The sequence below is a fragment of the Syngnathus leptorhynchus genome, chromosome 4 (assembly GCF_054491065.1).
Source record: "Syngnathus leptorhynchus isolate UIUO chromosome 4, UIUO_Slep, whole genome shotgun sequence".
NCBI classification, from domain to species: Eukaryota; Metazoa; Chordata; class Actinopteri; order Syngnathiformes; family Syngnathidae; genus Syngnathus; species Syngnathus leptorhynchus.
Genome location: NC_141198.1, coordinates 17,975,215 through 17,992,872, shown reverse-complemented (window position 1 = coordinate 17,992,872; position 17,658 = coordinate 17,975,215). Strand labels below are relative to the sequence as shown.

Genomic DNA, 17,658 nt, shown 5'->3' with positions numbered 1-17,658 from the left:
AACAGGCAGTGTCCCTCGATGATAAGTCTACGTGCCCCCCCCCCCCCCCCCGCGCGACTGCAAAATGGATTTTGCATTGATCTGGTTGTATTGTTTACATGTTTCTGGGCACGGATAATTAAGTCATGCGTTTGTTTTTGGTTATTTCTAACACTAAGGCTACTTTACATTCAGCGTCAGTCTGCTCTGACCTCATGGACAGGAATTCAGTAATGTGCGAGGGTGGGGCAAGGGGTGCGGTAAAATGATGCACGCTGGTGAGACTTAATTGAATTACCACGGGCCCAGAAGACAACAGCGAGCGAGGATCAAAGTAACCGCTACCAGTAAATCCCTTCATTGTTTTAGCTTTAATACACACCAACTTTAGCACACGCTGACTTTTTTTCATTTTTTTTTTTTTATAAACGGTAGTCGTTAGAAACACAAGATGAGAGGATGATTTTTCCAAACGGGAGGCGATAAAACATGACGTTAAGGTCATGAAATGGACAGGGTGGACTCATTCTGTAATTATGTCAATACTTTTGAGACATTTAAAGTGAAGGTCGTCTTCACCCCCGATTTAGTCTAACATTAAAATAATTAGAAGAGAAATGACGTGTACAACTCACTCCAATGTTTAAGGACTGAATATCAGAGTGGAATTGTTTTTTAGTACGACAATCATCCGTGCAATCCTTCAGCAGGAGGAAAAAAAAGATTGAAAATTGAGGCCTTGGAGTGAATATTTGTGTGCAAATTTACACGCTTTCCTCTTTTGCCAGCATTGCAGTCCAAAGGGCGCGCTGACTTCAGCCCTCTGCTCCACACAAGGTCGCTCTGTGTGTGTTCAAAAATTGGAGAATGAGGCGAGGCACAATCCCGCGAAGCGCATACCTTTCTGCCCCACAGGCCCGCCAGTCCAGACACAAACTCTGGAACTGTATGTTTATCGAGCGTCTCAGGGTAAGACTGCTGATTTAGGACCCCCTCGCTCAGGCAACTCCGAGCGACGTTTTCACGGTGAATCACACTCCGGGAAAACATTGAGAGTGATTCATGATGAAAATGATGCATCTCAAGCGCTGACCTTAAGTCGACGCTCCAGATCTGATACGGCTGATAAACACCGAGCCGGGTCTTAACCTGACCCAAACCGGGGGCAGATTAACGAGGGCTGACCCGACAAGGTCCTGATGAGCCTTGAGGGCTTTAGGAGGCTGGACCTACGGGTAAAGTCTTAGCGGGAACAGGAGACTACTAGAGAATACTGTAAGTTTGGGTGAGAGCGATACGCAGGACGGAGAGAGCGCAAGAGCCAGTGTGCTCCTCAATCCAAAAACAATATTTGGACTGAAACCTTAGCCTCTCCATCTGGCTCTTTTGAAGGGTGGATTATGACTGGTGCCATGGCTAACTCTTGATCCCACACTGTTCCTTCTCTAAGTGCACTCTGACATTTTTTTTCCTCAAAGGACACTACTGTTTGGCGAGTGTGAGCAAAACCTGCTGTGCTTTGATTTTAATTCAATAACTGTTAAATCTGAGTGTTATATGGCACAGTGCTGCGGAGATGTAAATCTATAATTGTGTACCAGAACGTATGATTGATTCTGGCGTATTGCTCTGGACTGAGGTCATTTGACAAACTGGGTACAAATAACTATCAATGTGTTGTTATTTGAATAATTTATTTCTGGATGAGAGACTCTCTCGGAATATTTTTTACTTCTGTTTCGATACGGGTGTCATGTTGAGCAGATTGACAACAGCGCCTCTGCTGGTTACAGCCATGTATTGCACTAACATGGGCTGACTCCTGGATTGAAGGTTTAAAAGTCAAAATTCTAATAATGCCATTTATTTTTTATTTCTTATAAGGCACATGGCAATGAAACAGGTCCACCTTTCCAAATTTCCGTATTTTGGGTGCACGGGTAAGAAATGTGAAAAGTCATCCAAGAGACAAATGGGAGATTAACACACACAAAAAAAAACCTCTATACATTCAAAAACCAACATCAAGTAAGATTTTGAGCTTGGGTCCCTCTATTATTCCATAACAGTTCACTCATTTTCTGTAGCTTGAATACAACAACCAAAAAAAACAAACACATTTACAGTGGCCATGGTAACCCAGGGAAACACTTTCCTTTGCACTCTGTGCTCCCTGTCCATGTTCTCTCTGATACAAAACCTCTTTCCTTCTCCTACGCTGGGATGACAACCGTTTGAGCTAAAATTGAAATGTATTGATTGCATTTACGTCACCTTTCTTTATCCAGCTAAGGCGTTTAAAATCAGGTTCTTATTTGTAATGCCCAACTAGCATTTTCACCAGACATGGTCGTTTGCTGCACAGATGAACAGTAAGATGATAATTTCATGCGCTATTGACGGTAGTTTGATAAACGGGCATTTTTATTCTTCATCCCTTCAAAGTATTGGTTGAAGTTGCCAGTGCTAAAAAGTGCCTCCGCATGTTTTGTGGCACTTTTTGACCAAGTATGAGTTGAACACTGGCACCGTACGAGTGGCATACAGCAAATCAGTCACCGTCGGCAGTTTCGAGACCAAAATGAAGGGCGTACAGTGCGTCGGTGCCGAGGGCAAACAAAGTCTCCCACCAGAGGTTTAGGGTGTTGCCTTGCTTCTCTGTCAACTGTGTTTAACATGACAGAACACAACTCTGACTTGGACCACATAGATAGAAACTTTTGACGACGTCAGGGGAAAAAGTGATATGGGTTTCATTGCAGCGTACGTCGTGTACACTTGCCAAAGAAAAATGTAAGAAATTATATGGAGTAATATTTAGATGTATATATTTTTTTTTGGTCCTTTCTGAATGCTTGGGGTGAAGATGGAAAAAAAAAATACACAGAGTTTAATGCAATTAGAGGAGACATGCCTGTGCTTTGTTATGCCTTCTCGGTACTGTCACAGCTTCATCTGATTCATATTTAAGCGCCCAGTGTGATATTGCTTAAATTAGTGTCCTCATTAAAGGTGTCTTGTTTCTTCCATTAGATACTGTCATGGCAGGCAAGCTGTAATGCAAGTGATGTCAGTGCTTTCTGTTAATGTGGCTGCTGGGATATGACTTGGCCCACCACTTACCCACACAGACTGTGGACAAAAGGCACACAGCTATTTTTTCCCTTTCCACTTTTTGGCAAATTGTGCCAAGTAAGAGGTTTTGTTTTGATTTCTATTTGTTTGGCTTGTTCTTAGCAATAAGATTATTATAACGACAGTTTGAATTTTCACAAGACACACGGGCCAAGAAAGACTTGGTAATCTTGTTGCTCATGATACAAGGTTGGAATTGAGCTATGTATAGTACATATCCACATTTGTCGCGACTTTACACTCAATAAAGCTTTTATAATTTGATTTAGTCCCACAAGAGATGAATTCAACTTTCTATGGGTAGAATCGTTTTAAAATGAGAATAAAGAACATCAACCTTTCCCTGATTTATATTAAATTGAACTGGCTTGAATCTTGTAAGCTGAAAAAGTATCGATACAGGCTACGCCGCTAGATTCTTGAGCATTTTTTTTTCGCTAAATCTTGACAAAATCTTATTGTTGTACAACAAGCGCACTCGAAGATAACGTAAACAAAACTATTATGCATCAGTTCACGAGGAAAAAAAAAAATCGAGCTAGGAAAGTGGGACTTGTCAGCCACCTGTCAGCTGCTACAATCATTTCAAAGTGAGTCTCTGTGCGGCCTCTGCCACACGCCCTCCGTGTTGAACACATAAGAATAATCATTTAAATGTCTCCCGATCAGCCCTTTTGCCATCTTCAATTACACCTTTCCACCCTCACGTTTGTATAATTTTCTAATCTAGCCGAGGCGTGGAGCTGTCAAATTTGTCGGAGGAAGGAAGCGGCAAAGCGCGAGCAAAGACTGACAGATGGATGCATGTCCCCGGACCATCCGTGTGTCTTGGCGCTACTCGAGGATTAGCTTTGAATTGTTTGAAGGGATCATTGTGTAGTCCATATGAAGCTATGATTATGTAAACGTTCGGAAAATGTTGGAACAGAACAAAATTGCATTTAAACACGATGGATTTTTTTTTTGTGCTGTTCTGGGGAGATGGATGTGGAGAGAGCGAGTCATCACCCATTACAACGTTTTAGGTTGAAGTGTCCCACTGACCGACACTCTCGTCATACTAAAAAGCACACAAAAGGTATTATTGGGTTCTTCAGCTCTTTCACTTTTTTGCTTTATTTTTGGAACTGCAATGAAGGGGGAACATTCTTGCTGTGATACGTCCCAAATACATCTTTTGTATATTGTGTTAATTATACCATTCCCTGAATTAAAAAAATATACGAGTCCAAACTTTACTAAGCGGTAGAAGTAATGAGGTAACAATCGGGAGATCGGTTAAGAGTAAACATTTCCCAAACAACTTGGTAAAATTGAAAATCAATAAGATTAAAATAAAATTCAAGAGTGTCATATTTTTTTGCCAACTTTATAATATAATATTACCTACTTAATATGATCGTGTTTTGGGTCGGATATTACAAATATCTTCATCTTGGCAGCCCAAAAATAATTTTCTCTAGCTTTTACATAACTGAAAAGAGGCCTCTAATCATTTTTTTTTCTTTTACTCTTTGAGAACATCCTTGTAAGCATGGAGGGCACCCACTCATATTTTTCTCCACTTTCTTGCGACTTTGATCAAAGCGCATGGAACATGTTTGGCTGCAGCTTTACAACACAGATGTGACAATTTAATAAGGTAAATGTCTCTTCCACGCATCAAAAAACAAACAGCAACTCTTTGGCAACCATCTGCACGCACGTGGAAGTCTTATCCGAGTCTCCGCGCTGTATTTTTTCTCGTTGCAATGTTGACAGGTGTGATCACGTAATAGTAAAATATAATCTGTGACTTAAATGACAGTTGATTGGCTGTTCCATCCACGTATTCAAATTTTTATGGTCCCAGAGCCCCGCCCACCGCACGACAGGTCATTCGGGTTCGGCCGCGTCGCTCCGCGCGCTGTTACCATGTTACAACGTTGCTAAAAGCTTGCCGTGTTCAACGATTTTCCCAAGTGGGACTTCTGACAGATGCTTAGACAAACAGAAATGCAACACCTCAGCATTAGATTCCTCACCATGGCTGCAGAAAGAAGTGAGAAGGAAAGAAAGAGTCGTGGACTTGTTGTCAGAAGTCTGACAGCAGTGGTGTAAAGCAACGTGTTTTACATACTGTATATGTCAAGATTGATGTAAGATCACATTTCCTACGCAACAAAGATTTGTTCAAATTGCTGGCTGTGAATGAAGTCATCCGTCAATGCCATTTTTAGAATCACTTTCTGAAGGGAATCGAAACTAAACTAGGTTTTCCTCTAAAACAACACACGGGAAAGTCGACACAAATCACCTCAAATAATCTTTATGCTTAAAGACAGCTGTACTAAATCCTTAATTGAAAGTTGGAATGAAACGGACCATGACTGATCTGCTTTACAAGTTTAAGGGTGCAAACAGAAACGGGATGTAATCCACCGGAGCTGTTCCGTGTGTTAAGACGGCGCGAGACACTTTTATGCTTTTCCAATAATGTAAAATGACAGTAAAACAGCAAAAGCAATGTTTAGCATTGACATGTGGAGGCTGAGCATTGTTCTGAACATGAATTTTGCATTGCGGCGCAGTCTTAGTGACTCACACGGCAACTCGCTTGCATGCTGTTCAACACAAAGGCTGTCAAGCACTTCACTGTGTCTTTAATCCATATTCTCTTAAGATGAACTTGAAATTCAGCTCATGTTTTCCAGGTTCAAGAAAAAGACATCAGAATTTTTTTTAGGCTGGCCGAATTTTGTAAGCATACAAAGCTGTCAGCTTGCGGCAGTTGGATGTTCTCCACCTACGGGAAACATAAACACTCCAGTTGTACATTTGTGCTCGTTCTCCTTGTGTGACGATGACCTACCTATAAGCATTTTGCGATGATTGATAGCATAGCAATGTTAGCAGCAAGGCATCTGTCTAGGGCCGGCGGGGTGGTCAGTGCCCTCAGTGGCCCACCCTCTAGCTATGCCAGTGCAAAAGGCACATTTAATTTTTTTGGAAAACATCGAGACACTCTTGAGTGCAAAATTAACATACTTTGCATTCCGCATAAGTAGGACGAGTCATTTCCCAATAAACAGTGGTTAATATGTAGCATCTCTGACAATAGCGGGTGTCATGTCTGTAAACATAAAGTTAACGTCCGCCACTTTATTTACCAACAACACGGTCCCTTTCTTGTTTCCAGTCCAGTGAGTTTAACCACAAACATTTGAATCACACTCATAACATTTCCCAAACATTTCACCTCTACGGGAATATAGAAGCGAAACTTAAATTCTACCACAGAGCACAAAAACAAACCAACACAAAAGCACAAATGCTGAAAGAGCAGAAGGCCGTGCCGAATCACCGACGACTAGTAACTGCCTCAGCAAAACATTGCTTTATAGCCAGAAAAGCAAAAGCCTGGGCCTTCACTGTAGCTGATAGTGCTTTGTGTGGGATGTTATTTATTTGCAGGGCAGGGGGGGGGGGGGCTGCAACTGGACTTTATTGATTCAAATTAATTAATCCACTTAGAGAGGAAGGGGTTTCTGTGGCTCTGGAGCGGCTTAAATAGTAGACACAAATTAAACTGTAAATTTGCTGCCTTTAATGATATTCCCATTTAATTGAATTGAAGGAGAAGGAAATGTAGGGTTTGCATGAAAAACATGTTTTAGCATTGGATAACCCAAATAAATGTGACATTCATTAATTTTTGATACGGTTAAAAGCTCTTTAGTGTGCTTGTAATTACCTTGTATAGCGTGAAGTTTAAGTGGCTTTTACAAGGAACAGCAGATAAAGATGCAAATGATTATAGAAATTAACATATTGGCAACTAACATTGTATGGGGAAAAACAAGAGTGAGTAAATTGCTGCAATCCCTGAAAACACATTGTATAAATTATCAAATTGATCCGACCTTACAAATCTTTTAGAGGAAATTATGCTGCCAAACTAAAACTATGCTCATGCTTCACATTGTATCGGTCATATATCTTGGTGGGATTGACTCCTGCTATAAATAGCATTCAAGTAAAAAAGTGTTGTAAGTTATATGTAAGGAAATAGAGAGAGAAAAAAAAAACATTCCCTACCAATATCCAAGACACTAATAGCACAAGCAAAGTTCAGGAAGAAGCAAAATCCCTCACAAACAAATTGAGGTAATGTGTTTAATCTTTCCAAGCCTGGCAGTGAAGTCATAGGTGTCCCATATTGCTCACCTTCCTCGTAAAAGTCTAATCAAGGATGACACCCGTGCAACAGCATCCTTTGCTAATCCAAAGAGTTCAAGTATAGATGATTCACTTTGTGCTTGCACGGATGATTTGACATGCACTCCACAACAACTGCCAAAAACAAGAAAGTGTTAAGGGAAAGACGTGCTGGAAAAATAAGGACCACGTAATGATTCCTTTTCATTGAAAGAGTGAAGTCAAATTGGTGGATTTGAATGCACCTCCTATGCTAACTCTACTAAAGTCATAATTAGTTTGCAAAAACATTTCTAGGCTAAAAACGTAAAGCCATCAAATGAAAAATAGGGTCCCGACCCACCAGTCGGGAATCACTACTGTAAAGTACTGCACATTTTTTTTTTTTATATGTGTGTACAGTGTGTGTGTTTGTGAGTGACAGCAAGAGACAACTTGAGACAGGTGAAAGCAACTCAACACACACACACACATCAATTAACATACTATCAAGGGGGAAAAACATCATCTCACCCCCTGGTGTGTCTTGTGCATTTGAATGTTTTGGAAGCTAATGTGCATTTTTTTGAGAGAAAAAAAAATCTTTACTACATTCACACTTTAACCAGTGTTCATAATCTAATTTTATCTCCCCCTTCAAAAAAAAAAAAAGCACTGTCGTCATAGTAGTTTGCAATCGGAGAGATAAAGGCTCAGCAAAATTAGCGGAATGAAGTCGTGACATTATCCCGTCTTATATTTTGTACACATGCAAAATCTCAAGTGCAGAATTCCACATTGTCTTGTCAACAAACATCAAACAGTTTCTGGGTTGGAACAAGCTACTGTCCAAACCCCTACAGGCACCATATTTCACATCCACTTAAGAATCAAAGAAAAACATTGCAATCTACTGCCTGCTTTCAACATTTATTTCCTAGATAAATGTGTTCAAAAAGTGAAGTTGATACTTTATTTTTATTGTCACCCTGCATAATTTAATTGCAGCATAATGCATGTACCGTTCCCGTCACCTTTCCTCTACCTCGTCTCGTACGGATTATTCTCGAAGTTGAATTTCCAATTAAATCTGCTGATGTTTAACACCACTTTTATTGATCTATAGACTTTGAATCACAATTCAACCACCTGGCTACACTCCAATTAAACAAGTCGTGCTTACCGTTCCATAACATCCAGTTACGGTTTCTGTGTCTAATTCATTAGTACGCTAACAATGGTTCTAATTTCATTTGCAGATTCCAGGAGCATACTTTTTTGATGTTCTATGTTTATCTCAGCACTACATTTACTTGTGACCCAACCTTTGCAGTCTACAATTCTTTTACAGAGAACCAAAATGTCAACCCGGTGACATCAAATGGTCTATGTTGTACTTTAAATGACAGTACCTTCGCCGTCTCTGGATGATGATAAAAGATGCAATGTCATTCTCAGGTACGGAATGTGTCCTACCAACAGAAAAAAACACAAATGGATTTTGTTAACGTTTTAGCATTCTATTGATCACCAGTTTTAATCTGACATTTGAGTTCAATTTGCTTGCTTATGCTTCTTATCCCTCGTCATAGCTAACGAACAAGGATCTACTGACCCTAAAAAATTTTTTTTTTAATGAATCACCAAATGCATGGTCATCAATAAAGGTGTTATCTCCTCACAACTGATGCCCCGCCTCCCCTTCTAAACGGCCCCCAGGCTAATGAAATGCAACCATTCCCCTGCTCCCGAGCGAGTGGAAGAGGAGTCTTTTTCTGATTGAAAACTTCCTGGAGCTGTCTTGCTTGGTTTGTGAAACGTTGTAATTACCGCTGGGGGTCTCCTCCTGCTCCGTTTGCAGGGGGCCAAGCAGCATTTGTTGGCGCTCTAGGGTTCTCTCTCAGTTCAACACACTTAGGCCCGTCTAATTAGAGTACGCGCCACGTTTCCGATCTGCTGTCTCCGCAGCTGGGGACAACCTCCACATCAAGCTGTGGCGGGCGCAGACGCTCGTCAAGCGGCGTACAGAGAGCAACAACGCTGCCATGTGAACACAAGCTTGCTTCCCTCTCCATCTTCCTCCTCTCTCATTCATCCCCTCCCCAGCCCTCGCCCACCCTGCCTTATTTTCTCCACCCTTCTTTTTCCTTGGCTTTGTTCTCGCTCTTCTCCTCAGCAAGCTCAGGCACGGCGGCTACAAAGAGCCCCATATAGGAAGATGAGAGAGAGACTGAGCACAGAGTGAAGTGGGTTCACATGCTGCACAGCTTGCGAGTGTGTGTGTGTGTGTGTGTGCGCGTGTTTGTGTGAAAGCCTTGCGAGAGTGCGAGGCGGCAGGAGATCGCCAGGGTAGTGAGAGTCGGTAGTACACCTAGAGGCAATGAGAAAGAACAGAGGGAACACTTGCCCCCCCATCAAGAACAGTTGTTCAACCCCCCCCCAAGGCGAGGTGATGCAGGGATGGTGGGGGGGGGGGGGGGGAGCAACGCAGGGCGGAAAGGTGGCAGGCAAAAGCTACAATTGCAGTTTTCTTCCACCTGATCACCTTTAACGTCTTTTCAAAGTCTCCTACGCCCATTTCAAATACCCAGTTGGTGCACACGGACCGGTGCTTTGGAAGCGTACTTGTTTTTTTTTACGGTTTTCATTTTAGATAAAGTTGAGGAAAAAAACTGCATTACTTGTAAATCCATAAACTACAAGCTGCTCAGATACACCCGAGTGGACATTTATTTTGCACACTGTGATGACAGGAGATGTGATTTGACGCTGACCGCAACAAGAGATTTGGGTGGAATTGTACATTCAAGGACAAGAACAAAATGGGAAAAAAAGAAAAAGAAGTGTCCCAGTTACCAAGTGACGTACTGCGACGTAGTAAAGGCGGCGCAGTGATGGACGGATGACCGCCACACTATATAAACAAGATGGGTTGAAAGTCAAAGAAACAAACAACTTTAAGATCTTCAAAATCTAGAAATATTCAATAAAAACAGAATATAGGATAGCCACAGATATCCTCCATTGTACGATCCATGAACCGTTGATGCAGCGGCTATTCAATAATGCGATATGCCCTTTGATGCTCGGTAAAGTTTGGGAATGTACGTCTTGTGAAACCAGAGAACGGTGCCATTTGTTACATCCATACGGACGTCAATCTCAATATCACATTGTGACAACTGTCCTCCGACAAATGTGACAGAAAGCATGTGGCCGTGACATAATTTATTGACGTTTGCTGGGCAGACGTTACACAAGTAGTGGTCAGATTCATGGTAAAGGATCCAGGAAATGAACGTCACTCAATCTAATGTCCAAAGAAATAATCAGGTTTGTGCCAAAGGGTGAAGCACAGAAAAAGGGAGGGAGTTGAGTCACATAGTATAAAAGATGAGAGGGCAGAAACATAAACACACACACAAATAGAAATATATACAGTATGCTGTAATTAGAATAATAATAATCACAATAATAATTATGGAGGAAAAAAAACAACAACTCATACCCGCATTTTGCAAGTCAGTCACATTTGTAATATGTGATCATTTTTTAAATGTTGACACTGTGCAAGAACCTAGCGAAGAAGTCGTTAGCCAAAGGCTTCGCCCTAGATGCTTACGTAAGAGTGGTCGAAAAAAAAATCTTGGCATCTTGGCATATGTTAATATTCACAATTGACAGGAGCCATTTCTTTGGCCAAATTGATGGATTGGGTTTTTTTTGTTTTGTTTTTTTAAATAAATGTTAATAATGTCAAATTTTTGAAAACTCGAAATAGCCAAACGAATAAAACAAACAAGTTGCTGCACCTGGAGAAGTGTGGGAAGTGACAGACTATACCAAAGAACAGTAGCATTCTCAGTTCTGCTCTGCGTTTGGTCTCATGTCTGTTCGGGAACACACACCTGCCATAAAGAAGCACACGCTATGCCAAAAATCTGCTGTGATTCACAGCTTTTTGCATGAGGACAAGAATGCCTGCTAACAGCACTATGATTAACGGCTTTTAGAGCCTCTTACCAGACACATTCGCAAAACCTACACATGTACCGGTGAAAATAAAATAAAAACAAGCTAAATGTTTCCTGGCTGATGTTCCAGTGAGAGTGCATTAAGCATAATCACAGTCCACATACTATATATCTTCATGACAGTGAATCCGTGGTACACACTAGACCGCTTTTATGTAAGCGTTCTACAAACAGCATTTATTAATAGTAATAAGGCAACAAAATATATATACATATAGAATTGGACTCCATTAATACGGATACAAATGCTAGCTAAAAATGCTAGCTACAAATGCTAAAGAGTTAGCAGTTAGCGCTACAAGATAATGTAACAAAAAAAGGTCACCAGTACATTAGAAATGTATATAATTTGTTCATTTAATTGGTTATTGGACCCCATTAATACAAACACGAGTTACTTTTAGTGAGGGCTCCACGATGCACCACAAAACAAGTGCAGAAAAACTGTAAATCTCCTGCAATTTGGAATTGTGTTCAATCTAAGGGCCGTATAGGCTAGTGCCTAAATATACGTTAGAAATTTCCCAACTTTTGAGTCCCTCACACTTTCACCAGAAACCTATAATTTGTCTAACCCTGGCAAGAAAGCATCTCTTCCACCTTTTTTTCCCCCATGGATGGAGTTGTCATCAGTCTCGTCGTCACCCTTGTTTTTACGCACCTCCGGGGAACGTTTCTACTTGAGCGGGAATTTACATTTACTCTTTTCATGTTTTTTTTTTTCCCCCGTTTAAACTTGCTTCTTGGCAGATTGACCTGTCGAGAGGGAGCCCAGCAGTGCTTTTCAGAATTGCTGTTCAAATCATCTCCTCTGGTTTCAAGCCTTTGAGGAGCCCATTGTGCTTCAGAGAAATGATCTTCCATTGAGAAAAGCTGAGAATTGATATTTTAATAATACATGTATATGATGCGATGGATAATTTACATAGAGTGACTTTAAAATTGCTTGAATCATATTGAAAACCGATTAAAAAGATCTCTATTAAGTCTGACTGTTTATTTTTAAATTCAGTTTTGTTGGTTGAGCTTTAGTTTAGCAAAATTGCTTTACACTCTGACTAGAAGAAATTAGAAGTTTGCCATTTGAATTTTTATTGATGGAATCATTCTTGGATTTTTTTCTGACACACCTCGTTTGTATAGTTTTTTTTTTTCCCCCAGTCGTAATTTCCTGCACAGTCCTGTGTGTATTTATCTCACACCCACAAGCATGCAACCTAAATAAGCAACAGAGGTGGAGGTAAAATTAACCTCTAGAATGAAGCCAGAGTTTTGGGGTTTGTGAGACAGACAAAGACGCAGGCAGACATGTGGTCTCCTATCTCAAGAAGTGATACAAGTGAGAAAGCAAGAGGCCGTGGGAGGCGAGCGGGGGCGCAGGGGTGAAGGAGAGCCCATCTGAACTCATTTAAAAAAAAAAAAAAAGAAGAAGAAAAATCACAACTTATTTTCTAAAGTCAGCATTTCAAATTGGAGCGTGTCCCCTCTCATTTAATGCATCATTTTGCGACGTGATAAATTTATGAATTAGACATACATCCTTTTTCCTTTTAAGATACTCGGCCTCATGAGGGAGGGAGCAGTGTGGAGGATTTAAGAGCGTTTTGCCGTGTCAAACATTAAAACCCACGGGGAGAGCATCAGCACAATTAGACTGGAGTGAAGGGAAGGGAGAGAGAGCGAGAAAAAGAGAGAAAGAGCGAGAGACAGAGAAAGAAAGGGGGGAAAAAATCCACAGACAAAATCAGGATCTTAAGAGCAGCGGCGGCGTTATTCGTCAGTACAGTAACGTGGTTATCTGTCGCGGGTGATCCTTTTAAACGCTTCCTTTGCAGGGATAAAAGCAGAGCAGAGGAAATAAACTTAGTTCTGCCTCCAATCTGTAAATCCTTGGTGGTCATGGAAGATGATCCCAATTTGCTTCTAAGCACCGCTGTCAGATCTTACAATAATAAATAATTTAAGACTTTAAGCAGCAATTATGCTCCCTAAATGTAGAAAGCCTGCAGACCAGTGCTTGCTGCTGTAGCCAGATGATGGTGGGGTTCCTCAACAAATACGCTAATCACTGCTTATGTCATAGCCAATAAACCAGGTAGAAAGCCTGATGAGAAATATTGTGTTTTGCATCAGGTTGGCTTTGCTACTGAAGATCTGCGCTTGGCCCAAGTTCAGGCTCCTAATTTAGGTGGGCGTTACTTTTAAGCCTGCCACAAACCATTTGATTGGCTGAGTCGTGTCACATGGGAGGAGCTAACATGCACTCTCCACTTTCAAACATTCTTTTGTGATTACGTAGAAAGTGGGAAGTGGCAACAACGATGCGCTCTAAAGCGGCCTCGCCAGCAAACTACCTGGGAAGACGCCTTTTCAGGATTTAGGCGTAGCTAGCTAGCTCGTTAGCTAAACGTACACCGTAAATACTGGTCAACCGAATGAAGGAGCTCAAGTACTCAAGCTGGATGTTGAAGCGTGTCAATGGATGGCATTTGCTATGGATTCACTTTACATGATTTTTGTGACTGATGTGAAGAAATTGAGGACTGGAAAATAAAATGTACCCAACAAGAAGACTACAAAAAGTTCTCTGAGAACCATTAGTCGAACTTAAAGCATTAAGAAATGTGCTGCCTGCTCGGCTCCCGAAATATTCATCTGATTGATTGAGTTGGCCAATACCAATGAATGGAGCGGGGCACAACAAAAGGGAAATTGCTCTTCAGTTATCTTTTAAGGCAACAATAGCTTGCTTGAATTGCAGTTATAACTGTCAAAGGACCTCCAACGTGAAGATAGAAAACCCAGAGCAGCACTAGAACTAACGTTTAAAGATGGAGAATTATTGGAGAGAGGGAATATTTAGTTTTAGATGAAGACTGCAATCAGTCAAAGACAAAAGAAAACAACAAGTAAATAGAAATGTGAGCCCAGGTGAGCAGAGCTGGGCCGTTTGGTTTCACAAGGTTGGCTATGATTTGAAATCATCTCTCGGTGGTGAAATGCTCTCTGTCGAGCCATGTTTGTCTTTTGTTTCTTGACACTTGCAGGCAGATTTCACATCCGCTCAGGTGGGACGCTCCATGTTGAAAATGAATTACACACTTTAGCAATAAAAGATGAGGAAAATTACTTCTTTTATTCATTTGCTTATTTTAGTCAATGTGATGCGCCCGAGTTTAATGTTTGTATACAAGCAAGCTTTCATATAAACGAGTACAAACACAGCATGTTTATAACTGACCTGCTGCTTTCGTGGCTCCGATGCGTACCGCGAGGTCTGTTAAACAGCATGCGCATTGCTCTTTTCGGGACAGATTAAGAAAAAACAGGGGGAGGAAAAAAAAAGCTAAATAGCTCAGCAAGACAGTAGAATTTTCAAGTTATAATGTTAGTTGTCAATATTCCGCCAAACCAATCTTCCCCAAGTTAAATACGTGATTGAAATGATGAGCAATGGCATCCATCCATCCATCCATTTTCTGAACCGCTTAGTCCCCACGGGGGTTGCGGGCGTGCTGGAGCCTATCCCAGCCGTCATCGGGCAGTAGGCGGGGGACACCCTGAACCGGTTGCCAGCCAATCGCAGGGCACACAGAGACGAACAACCATCCGCACTCGCATTCATACCTAGGGACAATTTAGAGTCTTCAATCGGCCTACCAAGCATGTTTTTGGGATGTGGGAGGAAACCGGAGCGCCCGGAGAAAACCCACGCGGGCTCGGGGAGAACATGCAAACTCCACACAGGGAGGGCCCGAGGTGGAATCGAACCCGCACCCTCCTAACTGTGAGGCGGACGTGCTACCCAGTGCGCCACCGAGCCGCCATGAGCAATGGCAATCATTTTAAATTCAAATTGTGACTTCTTTTTGTGTTAATAGACAAATCCGCCATCTTGAAAAGTTGACATCAGCAGTATCAAAAGTACCATACACCGTAGAATGAAATTTTCGAGTCCAGGTGGCTTTCCAGATATTAGTTACGACTAAGAACTCGGAAGTACCCACTTCCGGGTCTAACTGGAATGCGGCATATTTTACCAGCAGAGTCACTGTGTCCGTTTGGGGTTGGACGCTTTGGCCGCTGGAATCCAGTATGTGAATACTCGCATTGAGCCGTCGGTGCAAAGGAAAGGCTGTGAGGCAGCGGACAGACAGGAGCCACCGGTCACCACAGTTTCAACATGGCATCCTCATGCTGTTTGCTCCTCTGCCGCCTCCTCTCCTGCACGCTGTTTGCTCATGTGTGGATATAAAATAGCAGCAAATATGATATGATGTGTAGAAGTGAGAGCCATCTGGCAGGAACTGAGATGAATGTTGAATTTATTTCATGATTTTCTTGTGTGTATATTTGTCTAACCTCTGCTATCCATGAAATTCCAGCACAAATAGGAGTAAACACCGGTGTCCGTAAATTATTAATCATGACAGGTTGAGAGGTGACAGACAGTTTTACTGAAAGGCGTAATTTGTAAAGGGATTGGTTTACCCTGAACACACTATGAAAATAATGGAGGGGAATATTTTTATATGCCTGCAGCCCATATAAACATAACACTTCCTCGTTCCCCATTGAAATGACCGTTATTCTGTTCCGGCCTCTAAAATCAAAAACAAAACGTTTTTTTATGCTATAGGAATTAGCACTTCGTAAAGATATAGTAAAAACACAAGTAGGATTCCTGTGTACACGTGTTGCTGCGCCGTTTATGTTCAAACAGCCGTTACAAATCTACCACAGATGCTAACCCTTTATGTGTTAGCATTGAGCTAGCGGACTTAAAAAGTTATGTTGTCGTTTCAATTTTTTTTAAACAGGATGATAAACAGTCAACGGGAAAACGAACGAGACTGAGGAAGAGTGGGAATTCCCAAAGAAAGCTTTTTTCTTTTTTTTACAAAGCCAATAGGTTTTTCCGTTCTCTGTTAGGATTTTGAATCTGGTGGACTAAAATGTTCATATTTGTCGTGGCATTATGGCATCGTGCACTACTGACAGAATCCTCTCAAGTCATCCAATTCAGCCATTAAATTATGAGTCCCAAAGGCTTGAGTATATCACGGCGCCTTGGAAGGACGGTTAGCTGTGGGGATGTGAAATAAGCTCATTATCAAATACGACCATGAAAATGGCTCATTTTTTGAAATGTACTGCCTCTGCTACAAGGGTGGCTGGCGATGCCGAGCGGCGGCCACTCCACGACTGCACCGAAAAGTCCGGCCAAGGTGATGACGTGATGGCAACCGGCGGATAAGAATCGTTGTCTACAACAGAACCAGATGTTGCTTCCATTTCCACCAATTACAACTCGCTAGGCAGCAGATGAAGAAGTTCTACTGTCACTGTCACCGGTGAAGAACAACAGAAGTGCGGCATAAAATAAGACAGGAAACGAGACGTAAGAAAATCCAAATGTAAAAGAAAAACAAAATGTTCATCACTCCAGATTGATTCATCTTCTTCCAGGAAAAGGACATTATCACATAAAAGAGTGATATTTTTTTCCCCTCGTTAAAAGTGACTGCGTGGTTTAAATATCTACATTCCGCTCGAGCATGTTCTGCGAGAGACATGTCATGTCCGTGTACAAAACTATAACCTATTGTTTGAGAATTAGGCACAGCATATGGGCCTGTAATTATACCTCCACAATAGCAGGTTTTCAAAAAATGTTTCCCAAAATAGCATGGGAGGCTTCCGGTCTGAGCTTCAAACTACACTGCAGCTAACAAGCTGACTGGCTGTAAAACGCTCCAGAGTCGACAATAAATCCAAAAGTCCTCTCTCAGTTTTTCTTGCCAGTGGATAGATAAGTGGCAGCGACCACTACTGTCCAAACACTTCCTGATTTGTCCATGAGTTATTAAAAATGTGTAAAGTTATGACATTATAGTCAGAATATAAAGAAAAAAAAATGGAAAAAGGGACAGACTTCAAATATACAGAGAGCAATTAAGTTTTCCATACACGTACGATATTCAGTATCCCCCATTAACACTGCGCTTTTACCTTAATTTTACAAGTGAGACGCCTGGCACGCTGCCTAATTGCCCGGCAAATAAAGGGAATAATATACAATGGTAGGAAATCCCAGTGGTGAGCAGACTGCAAGAGCATCTGTCTGATAAAGACGGGAGGCATGTGTGCACTATTAAACGCCGTACAGTACGGTCCAGTCCAGTACGTGTTGGTGTGTGTCGCCACTGAATTTGGCTTCAAAGTAGTTTTTTTACCTTGGATCTAGTAAGTCATTGAGCCCGAGTCTCTCCTGGGACTTTGCAGCTGGGCTGGCGGGGTTTGTGTATGTGTGTGTGTGAGACTAAGATAAAGA

General features: G+C 41.6%; 1 protein-coding gene across 5 annotated transcripts in view; it reads right to left on the bottom strand.

Annotated features, from left to right (window-relative positions):
- The window catches only part of mef2cb (myocyte enhancer factor 2cb), a 139,889-nt gene that overhangs the window by 55,859 nt on the left and 66,372 nt on the right, over positions 1–17,658 (bottom strand). For 4 of the 5 annotated variants that reach the window (XM_085909400.1, XM_085909392.1, XM_085909398.1 and 1 more), the window contains one exon: positions 8,703–8,762. The exons of the other annotated variant lie outside the window; for it this stretch is intronic. The gene's annotated coding sequence lies outside the window, so the exon portion shown is untranslated. The remainder of the gene's footprint in view (positions 1–8,702; positions 8,763–17,658) is intronic. 5 annotated transcript variants of the gene reach the window in all.